General features: G+C 45.2%; 1 protein-coding gene across 4 annotated transcripts in view; it reads right to left on the minus strand.

The window, feature by feature from the left end:
* The window catches only part of zbtb20 (zinc finger and BTB domain containing 20), a 32,129-nt gene extending 22,400 nt beyond the window's left edge, over positions 1–9,729 (minus strand). Inside the window, exon 1 of one of the 4 annotated variants that reach the window (XM_078106760.1) lies at positions 9,300–9,551. The gene's annotated coding sequence lies outside the window, so the exon portion shown is untranslated. Of the gene's footprint in view, positions 1–9,299 lie in introns of all 4 variants that reach the window. The other 3 variants (XM_078106761.1, XM_040181767.2, XM_040181765.2) reach the window with 3 other exon arrangements.
* Between the last annotated feature and the right edge of the window lie 449 nt (positions 9,730–10,178).

Consider the following 10,178-nt stretch of genomic DNA (forward strand, 5'->3'; position numbering starts at 1 on the left):
CTCAGGTAAACTATCGAGGCCTTCAACATACCGTCTAGAGAAAATCCAGATGACTTATTGCGGGACACCCTGTGCTTATTTCCAGCCTGATGGCTGTTAGCACTGTGTAGTGTATTTCTAGTTTGGCAAGCCGTTGTGTTGTAAATACAGATTATATATGTCTCGTCGGGGTCACTTGACATATCTAAAAGCGTAACGCTGACACACTGAAACACAGCCGACCGCATGCACACTTTCACCGAGCGGCAGCACCTTCAGTCCGGCGCGGTCCGCAGGGCCGGCCCGGCCCGGTCAGATGTGCAGCACTGACCTAAACCTAAACAGCGCAGCAGTTTGAAATTAACACTAGTTGGCACAAGGGTGAAGTTGTCTGTTAATGTGATGCGGAATGGCTGCGATCCAACCACATTAGGACGCATTATGGATACAGCATGCTGTTGCAAGACGAATTTGTCAAACAAGCCAAGTGCAGATTTTCCACAAGAAAAAAAGAGAGAAAAGCTCAATGAAAAGAATGAATAAATAAACCAAGACTTTATCGCTTTTGGGGTCAAAAACCTTGCCGAAAAAGATATTATCTAGACTTTTGAGCGGATTGGAATGTTTCAAATATATAGTGCAACACACCGAAGCAACAACGACAACTTATAATGCTGCTTGGAAGCTTCACATGAGCCACTTTCATCAGTCAGCATGTCCATTATTACAGTCCCACACTGGCAAGCACAGAAGAACTGAAAAAGGCCGGGTCATTTTGCAATGTTTAAAAAACAATCTGCGGACAAATTACATTCTACTTTTTAAACAAGTCTGTACTTTAAGTCAAATCCTGCTGTATATTAGTTGGTTGCAGGCGGGTTACCTTGCGTGGGCCGTCTGTTTTTGTATTACTCACCGAGCTCAGGGGCGACTGCAGAGGAACTGTTGTCGTTCTACAGCATATCATAAGTTGCATATCAGGTATCGGCGCTGATCGTGTACAACTTCGCTTCTGAGGTCATGCCAGGCCATTTTAGTCTGCCGCTCATAGCTCATTTTCAGTATTTACACCTCGTTTAGCTGACTTCCTCTACAGATGTCCTCTTCTTCTTTGTGTTGGACAACAAGTACTTATGCTCACATGTCCCTCAGGGTTCAAATGTATGCATCTGTGTTTCCGTACAGTTCTTTAACAGCACGGCTTGAGGCGGATAACCAAGGTTTACAACTCTGTACCAAGTGTAATCTTGTACTCGCACAATAATAAAACATCTAAAAGAAGAAGATGTCTTGATATTCTTCATTTGAGTTCAAAAAGAATCAACAACAGGTTGTTTCCTCTGGGCCTCTGCAGAGTCGACTCACAGATAACACGACCACCTATCAGCTCCGTTTATTATAATCACCTGGCCCTTTGACCTCGCTAATGCAGTGTGGGCGTCTTTGAACGTGGCTGATTCGTTATCTCTGATGATAACAATCTATAGCCCGTAACCGTAAAAGTCAGTAAGAGTAAAACCTAAGATCATCAGCTGTTTGGGTAACATTACCGAGCGAACCACGGGGCACGCGGCTGTGCTGCTTTCAAGTTCATGTTCAACTGAGGAGGTTTAGATTTTGTTGAATTGATCTTTTGAGCAACAAGGGGTTTTAATGTTAATTAAAAGGAACACCTTTTACCGGCTTCCTCCTGTTCCGTCTGTGAGCGCGCGACCTGCACGGGGCGCGCCCTCTGAATGCATGTTGAGATACGTTGAAACGGCCGTGAACGTGAGTGAGAAAGGAAGAAGATTGAGCGGATGAGTGGTATTGAGATATCAGCGGGCTGCAGAGACTGCAGGCAAAGGCCCTTTAAGACGTTCCGTCCAAAACGCATCGGCGTCATCGCCTCATAGAAATGATTAAACAAAGGTACGCTTAATGTTTACATAGCCGCCGTAAAGGTATTTTATTCCCAGTGGAATGACTTGGGTGTACGAAGCACTTAAACATCTCACTACATCTGTCCTGAAGCTGGAACTCAGGTGGCGAAAACTGGAGTCGCCGTTGCCAGAATCATCCAGATCGCTTTGAACCGCAAATGTACTTTTAAACACGTTAAGCCACCGTGAAAATTCTTTTTCCATTTGTTTGTTGAAGAACAGGTTACACACACCGTCGCTGCGCCTTTGTGTCCCGAGCGACGCAGCCAAAGCGTGTCAGTGCAGAACGCCGCGGCGCCCGGGGTCACCGCCCGGGGTCAAACGCCGCGCACAGCCATGTAAAAGCTTTACAGCAGAAATAAAACAACCCGCTACAAACAATAGTTCTGGTCTCTATGGCTCAAAATCCCCAGATTAAAAAAAAAAGAAAAAAACATCTAATCCTCATGAATTGTATCAAGGCTTAAAGTTTGTCATAATCAAGGGCGTGGCCGTCACCTCAGCTCAACCCACGATGCAGTGCTGGGCCTTGGCAATGACAAGAGACAATTCCCCCCCCCCTTCTCCTCCACACCTCCACCCTCCCATGTGTGCTTCACAACTGTCTGAGGTGACATCCATGTTTTATACTGTCTACGTTCCTGCATCAAGTGGGCCAACTGTCGCTAATCACTGCAACAGTCCTGACAATAGGAAAGTTCTCCCTAATAAGCTGCTATTGGAATGAATAATGGTTTCCAGCTTCATAAAGGTCTTTGAAATCTGTCTTCATCAAGGTCCTTTTCGGGGGAATAAACAATGTCAACAGTATCAAAGCAAGAAATGTCTTTGATTTTTACAATTAAAAAAAAAGAAGAATTTAAAAAGAAAATTCTTTGTTTAAGAATTTCTTTAAAATGGTGTTATGACAGTGATTTCCGTCGGCCTGCAGTTAAAAAGAAAACAAAAAAAGGAACGACTTAGTCAATAAAAAGACAAGAAAAAACAACCGTAGATTCCGTGGAACTACTTCCAGCGCTCTTCATTTAGTGATAAAACCCAACACAAACACCATTGTGTAAATATTTCCCCATTGCACAGAGCATACCAATGTATATTGAAAAAGACTGTGCACAGTCTTAACAGTTTGGCTGCTGTGAGCGCCGCTTTCTGCCACGAGGCTTAAAAAGTATTCCCGACGCCAAGAGAGACGCAGAGAATATACACAGCACTTATTCTCTGTAAAGCATGTTTGAAAGTCTCTGTTACGTTTTACATTTTTTCTCTATCCCTCTTTAGATGCTTTCCCCTTTCCAACTAAGCAGTGATCTCACCATGACTTGTGGAAAACCATATGGGTAGCAGGGTGAGCTGAGGACACGCATGCACCTTGGCAAACATACAAGTTCGCTATTAGAATCCAGGAAACATTTTTCACATCAGTTAAATGCCGTGGAAAATGCCAGGCCTGCATGTGTGCGCGCGTGTGTGTGTGTGTGTGTGTGTGTGTGTGTGTGTGTGTGTGTGTGCGCGCGCTTCACGAGAAGGAATACAAATTAGGTTTAAAGGCTCGCCTCTGTCATGCGAGTCCAAATGCGTATTCGGACATACAACAAAGTACAAACGACTTTTGTGCTTGTTGTAAAAACAACCTCCGGTTCGATTCCTCAAAACGGGAGGACTTTTAATGAAAAAAAAAGAGCAGCGCTGAGAACACAAAGGAGCATGCATCAAGGAATCTGTTAGCAATTGTATCGACATGTAATGGAAACACACGGTTACACCCACAACTGGATTGTGTTTGTACTGTACGTTTTTGCAATTTACCGGGGAAAATTTTATGACAATTGTATTAAACGAGAAGCCATTCATTCGGGTGCTCGACCAGACGCATGTGTAACGTGGAGATGTTTTATACCTCCTCCACATGCACGTTGGGATTGATAACATTTTAATCTCATGAGTTGTCTCAAACACGAATGAAGTAATACAGATTTTCACTATATGTTGTGAAACACAAATGAACTCCGTGTGACCGGAGGACTTCTGGTTGAACATGTGTTTCTGGTTGACCCCCGCGGGGTCAACTCCTGTGTACATGCGCAGACCAACGATCCCGCGTGCCTCCTTCCCGCGCAGCATCATCATATATGGATGTGTGTAGGTAGTGCACATGTCGCCTCCTCTCTGTGTACTTCTTACACAAAGTTGTATATGTTAAACCTGCATCCGTGTGAGTACATCTTTATATATGGATTTCCGGTGTGAGAAATGTTCAGCATCTGTCCCTGGAATGTACAGAGCTTGACCACGTGGTTGGTGATGAGATTTGAACTGGTGAATACCCATGAATGGGCATGAAGATGACACCCATGTATGTCCCGCCAACCCCCTCACCCCCACTCTTCTATGTGATGGGAGGGTATAAAGCTTGAAGATATTCTGCAGTCCAGCTAACTGTGCTTTCCTTTCCATGATTCATGTTCATTAAAGAATTCTGTGAAAAAATGGATCTTCCACTCCAACCTCACCCGTGACCAGTACTGTTGCAGAAATCAAATATGTTTTGGAAATATTAAATAATGAATCGTAAAAAAAAAAAGAAGTTGGACAAGCATATTACCAAGATTCCATCAGACTTAAAAAGATTTAGAACGGAATAAAAACTGCCTGACAAAAAGCATGGGATATATATTTGGTCTCAATGTGTGCTTTCATTACACATTCCTGTGATGGTTGCAGGGAGGGGAGATTCCAAAACAAAAGTCCTTTGAAAACTGAAAAAAAAACACATGATTTTAAGTTTTTTGTTTGTCCGTTTTCTGTATGCTGCAAGCTCTTAAAATAATTGGGTTTTGAGTGCAATTCAGTTTTATAAAAGTAACTCTAACTGCCAATTTACTAAAAGCCGCAGTATTCTGAAAATCTCTTGCTCGATGAATTGACAAATACAACATATAACTGCTTCAAGCATTAGGTATGCAGAAGTGACCCCAAAATATATTTATCCTGGCAGAACGATCATCAATAAACAGGATACATTTTCCCTCCAGTCCAACAAAGCATATTATTTTCCTGGGATTTCCCCATAACTCATTGTAACTGCATTTCTGTGATGCACAATGCAGCTGCAGGGATAATTCTCTCCTTAATTACGAAGACGACTTGGATGCATTCAAAATCTGTTTTACAATTATGCACGGTATTATGTGTAGCATAGTAAGACTAAAAGTAAAAAAGTATGTAAAGAAAAAGTATTTATGTTAGCCAGGAGACAACCAGCCTACTAATAATAATCAACAACAAGGTGGAGAAAGCTGGTAGTCAATTATGAGATATGAGGGAGATTAATATGCATGACATGTTTAATATAAAGACTCAAGCTTAAGAGACACCAGGCTGAGGTTTATTTTGGGGTTGTCATGGTAAACGGGCACTCAAACGCAGTATTAAAGCAGCAGTCTTTGCAATTAACATCATGTGAGAAACTTCAGGGGTTATTCTTAAACAAAACAAAATCTTGAACCTGAAAATCTATTTAAGGCTTACAGGCTATGCAGTAGTTCATTACAAGACCCGACAATAAGTTTAAGATGTGCACCTGAAAACAGTCTCGCTTGGCAATCACATCAAAGATTAGTGTTGCTCCATGGGGGAATATTCTTCTCACGAGAATTATACGGGAACAAAAAAGGAAGGAAAGGGGATAAACACTGTCTGAGACAAAAAGGCCAAGCAGTTAACAAGCACTGTGACATTCTGGATGCAATCCACAAAGTGGCTCATTATATCGATGGATCTCTATTGCATTCCCAAAATGGCTGCCAAATATGTTCAACTGGGGTAGACAAAGTGCCAAGATGGACTCAAGTGCATAATTCTTTCTTTTTTTTAATGTCTTTTGTTGTAACACGGTAAAAAGCCGAGCTTGGAATTATTGTTTACAATGCAAATTTAAATTCATCCGTGAAGGTCCCCCTGGGCTGCAGGCAGGCATTTATACATTATTTATTATTACAATGCCAATATTCTCAAATTTGCAACTGAATTTACACAATCTAAATTTGAGCTTTGGAAATGTAATATTACTGAGCACAGCAGTGATTTGAGGTCGAATTCTGTTCAGGACGAATATGAAATTCTCTCTTTGACGTCCCCCGTCCACCACGGCCCGTTTTCGAGAGAGTTGCATTGAAACAACATAATGAACATCTACCTTTACATGTAATTAAGTCGGTAGCATAATGGTGAAGGAACAACTTCAAACAGAGAAGTCCCTATCTTGAATATTTGGGAAAACAATGGCTTCGCTGCGCTTGGAAATGATTTGGAATACTGACCCGCCATCTGTGTGCAAGTACAGTACAAGACGATTGTTACATGTCCCTTCCAAAGAAGCGCTCATTACGTTGGTACAGCATGGTTTCATTTCACATTTTCACTCGAGTAAACCCAAATAATCAGGTGGGAGAAATGTGCGAAAGGGTGACTAAAAAAACATTTCAAAATCGAACGCTGTGGACACATAGTGCGAGTTTGTTGGTCAATAATAAATGGCCGAATGTGTGTAGAGACAGAGAGTGAGAGAGAGAGACGGACAGAGCTACGGAACAGAGGACGAGTGAAGGATGGTGAAGCCAAAAAGAAAATTGGGATTGATTTGCCGAGTGTGGATTAACTGACCCACCCCGGCCCCCCTCCTTCGTACGAGGAGGTCTACAGTTTATCTGCTGGGTCTCCTTCATATAATAATGAGTTTCCTTGGTCTGCAGACATGCTCTTAAATATTCATTAGTCATGGGTGGGTTTTTAGCCGTGACACAGAAAGCTGGCAAATGGCAAGGGCTCAAACACTGTGAATATTAATGTACATGTGGAATATATACATATATACACTCATTAGTGACTTAACGGAGATGCAACTGGGCGCCTGATGCTCTGGACTACTGACACCCCCCAACGCACACATCGACTGTGCCTCTCTCAGCAAACTACACACCTCTCTGGGCTGATGGATCCAGAGGGCCCCCCCCCCCCCCCCTCTTTCTTTTTCACATGCAGCCGGGATGAGAGCGCCCAGAAGACAAGTACCCCTCCACGCCGGCAAACAATAAAATGTCCAAAAATACACGTATTAAGTTCGCGTGGAGTTTCTTTTCAGGTCAAGGGTATTGCAACCAGTGTTGCGCTCTGTGACAATATAATTCGTACTCACCCACATGCAGCACGTCAATCAATATGCTCCAATTCATAGTAAGGTTTGAGGTTTGTAAATACGAGCACGGCGGAAAGCTCACACCAAAGTGCAATGCTGTGTTTCTGCCACGCCGATGTATCCATTCAGAAAACAAGAGACCCAGTGCAGCCTTCAATTACATAACCGAGCCTATAGGATTGCAGCACATTTAAGTTGTGGAAAGGTATTCTCAATGAAGACGGAAGGTGGGGGGGCTGGGGGGAGGTGATCACAACAAACGTGAAAAGGTATGAACGCCCACACACACACACACACACACACACACACACACACACACACACACACACACACGCACACACAGGCTCAGGTACCACATCCCCGGACCGCAGCTGGAGTCAACCTCCACGACACGACATACATCTCTTTATGCCTGCTGACAACTTCTGGTGCTGCGTGCGCGAGCCTGCACGCGCCCATAAGAGGACACGTCACGCATTGTGGAAATCATCGCTTATAATGGGAACGCGCTGTATTGCTCTCTTGATCGGACAAAGCCGGGCCGCTTTGGGACAACATCTGCTTGCCACACGCACGCACACACACACACGCAAATGAACGCACGCGAGCACACTCTGTCTCGTTTTGCAGTCTCACACACGCGGATAGACGCGCACGATCGCGCAAGGGGTAGATGGAGCCTAAAAAGAACAAGACATGCACCTCCGGCTTAACTCCCAACGGGCCTTCCTGTGAATTTTGGGCATGTCATCGCTCCATTTTTTTTTTTTAATGGCGCCAAAGCGGAACGTATAAACGTATTTTAACTTTATTCAAGGGGCGAAGAGTCTCTACGCTGCCCTCTAATAAGCAGGAAGGAATCACGAGTTAGCCCATGAATATTTTGCAACAAAAATGTCTCAAAAAGACACGCAGGAAGCATCTCCTGCAACTTTAATTACGGCAGAGCATGGGCACACACACACACACACACACACATACACATATCTAGGCCACCCTTTGCCAAAACGCGAACATCGCGAACATCTTCACCAACTGTCCGCGCGGAATGAGAGCGGATTGCGAGCATTAAAGAGATCTTTCATTTGGGGGGAAACATGGCACCAAAAAAAAAAAAAAAAAAAATCAGCCCAGACCGGAGTCCAGCTGGATTTTAGTTGTGATTTATCTCAACGGAACCTTCCCGTGCTGGATAACCTTTAATATTAGCTCTGGCATGCCCATATAACGCGGTGTGTTAAAACACCACGCCGTATTTATATTAATTCATTAAAAAAAAATGTAGGCTAGACATCTGTCTGCACGCGCGCCGCGCACGAGCCGCCGCGATGTATAATTTCCTTCTTTTTAATCCGGCAAGTTCTCAACGGAGCCGAGGACGTATTTTAGGGGCAGAATGTGTATCCGCGCAGCGACAGTGTGGCTTGCGATGAAGGGGTGTGTGTGTGTGTGTGTGTGTGTTTGGTGGCGGGGGGGGGGGGGGGGGGGGGGGGGTCGGGGAAACGCGTTTCCTTCTCGGTTCAAATAACTGACCTAAAAAAGCCTAAAAAAATGCGCACGTCGGGCCGCCACAGCGGTTCCGGGCTCTCGGAGAGCGAAACGTGAACGAGCACCGCGGGGGCTTCTCGGCTGATTGAGAGAATCGGACCTGTGGACACAGTTCGCCACAGAGTATTGTCCTCAAGTGTGTCCCACCAACACCAACACCAACACCACCACCACCACCACCGACACCCCCTTGCCGCGGGCTAAGTAAAGGGCTAAAGGTAAAGCGGCATGTTGGGAATAATGACAGATGGGGGGGGAACTCGCGTCATGCCAGGGCAGCGCGTATTTTTTTTTTTTTTTTGGGGGGGTCGAATATAAATGGACAACAAAACCTCTGGCAGACAAAACTACCCCCCTCCCAACACACACCCCCATTGCATTTAATTTCGGCGTCACAATTATTGAATGTTTGAGATCCTCTTAAAAAAAAGAGAAGAAGGAAGTTTGCGATAACGTACAGCTGGATATTCGCTCGGTAAAGCCGGCCACAACTACATGGAAGTCAGCGGTATTTCATGCACATCAGCCGAAAGTCTACGAGCATGTCCCCCCCCCCCTTACACGGCAAATTCCTCAAACGTCTCCCCCCCCCGTTATAATTGCGTTACAGATATTGCAAAGACCCATCCCTTTTCCTACTTTTCTCAGCGTCTTACCTGCACTTCGAAGCTCTTTCAAAAAGTGGCGACAATGTTTCCGCGGCTCCCCCCGTTTTCCCCCCCGACGAAGCGCGGATAGTTCTTTTTTTTTTTTTTTTTTAATATGTTCCTTTACTTTGTTTCATTTCTCACTTCCATCTTCTTTTCATCTCATCAATAAACACACGCTGCAGCCTACCTTCATAGAACAGCTCGGTTCAAGTGCGCCCTCCCATTTTTTAACTATACATCGAGTACTTTGAGGGGTGGAGGAGGAGGAGGAGGAGGAGGACGAGGAGGCGGAGGACGCGGGTGGGGGGGTGGGGGCAGGCAGGCGGGGGGGCAGGCACGCCTTTTCACTTAAAGCCGCTATTGGAAGGAACGGTGCACTATCTTTGGGGTTGGATCACAAATCCGTCAACATTATTGTGCCCCAATCGCGAGGAGCGCGGTGGGACGGCGGAAGCGGCTCCACCGAGCCCCCCTGGAGGTGGTGGGAGTTATAGTAATAGTAGTTGTAGTAGTAATGTGCCTCCTACTCGAGGTAGTTTTTTTTTTGCTCCTGCCCGAGCGGCGGCGCAGCGAAGGTATAAATGTGCGGCGGTATGGAGCAAGTGGTGCGAACCCGCTCGGAAGTGAGCGCACATTAACCGCAAACACCGAGCCGTTATTAACGCAGCCGGTGTAGTTTGTTCTCCCAACAATGGCTGTCGGAAATATCAGCGTTCACAATTGTGAATGAACTCAAATCTCTTCCCCCAGTCTGGACAAAAAAGGGACGGGGGGGGGGGGGCTTGTCAGTTATGTGTCCGTCATGCGTCTGAACTTCTCATTGGACGCCGGCTCTGCCAGTCCAGCGAGCCAGCTGCACCGCGGCCTCTCATTGGACGGCGGCGC

The sequence above is a fragment of the Gasterosteus aculeatus genome, chromosome 7, assembly GCF_964276395.1.
Source record: "Gasterosteus aculeatus chromosome 7, fGasAcu3.hap1.1, whole genome shotgun sequence".
Classification (NCBI taxonomy): Eukaryota; Metazoa; Chordata; class Actinopteri; order Perciformes; family Gasterosteidae; genus Gasterosteus; species Gasterosteus aculeatus.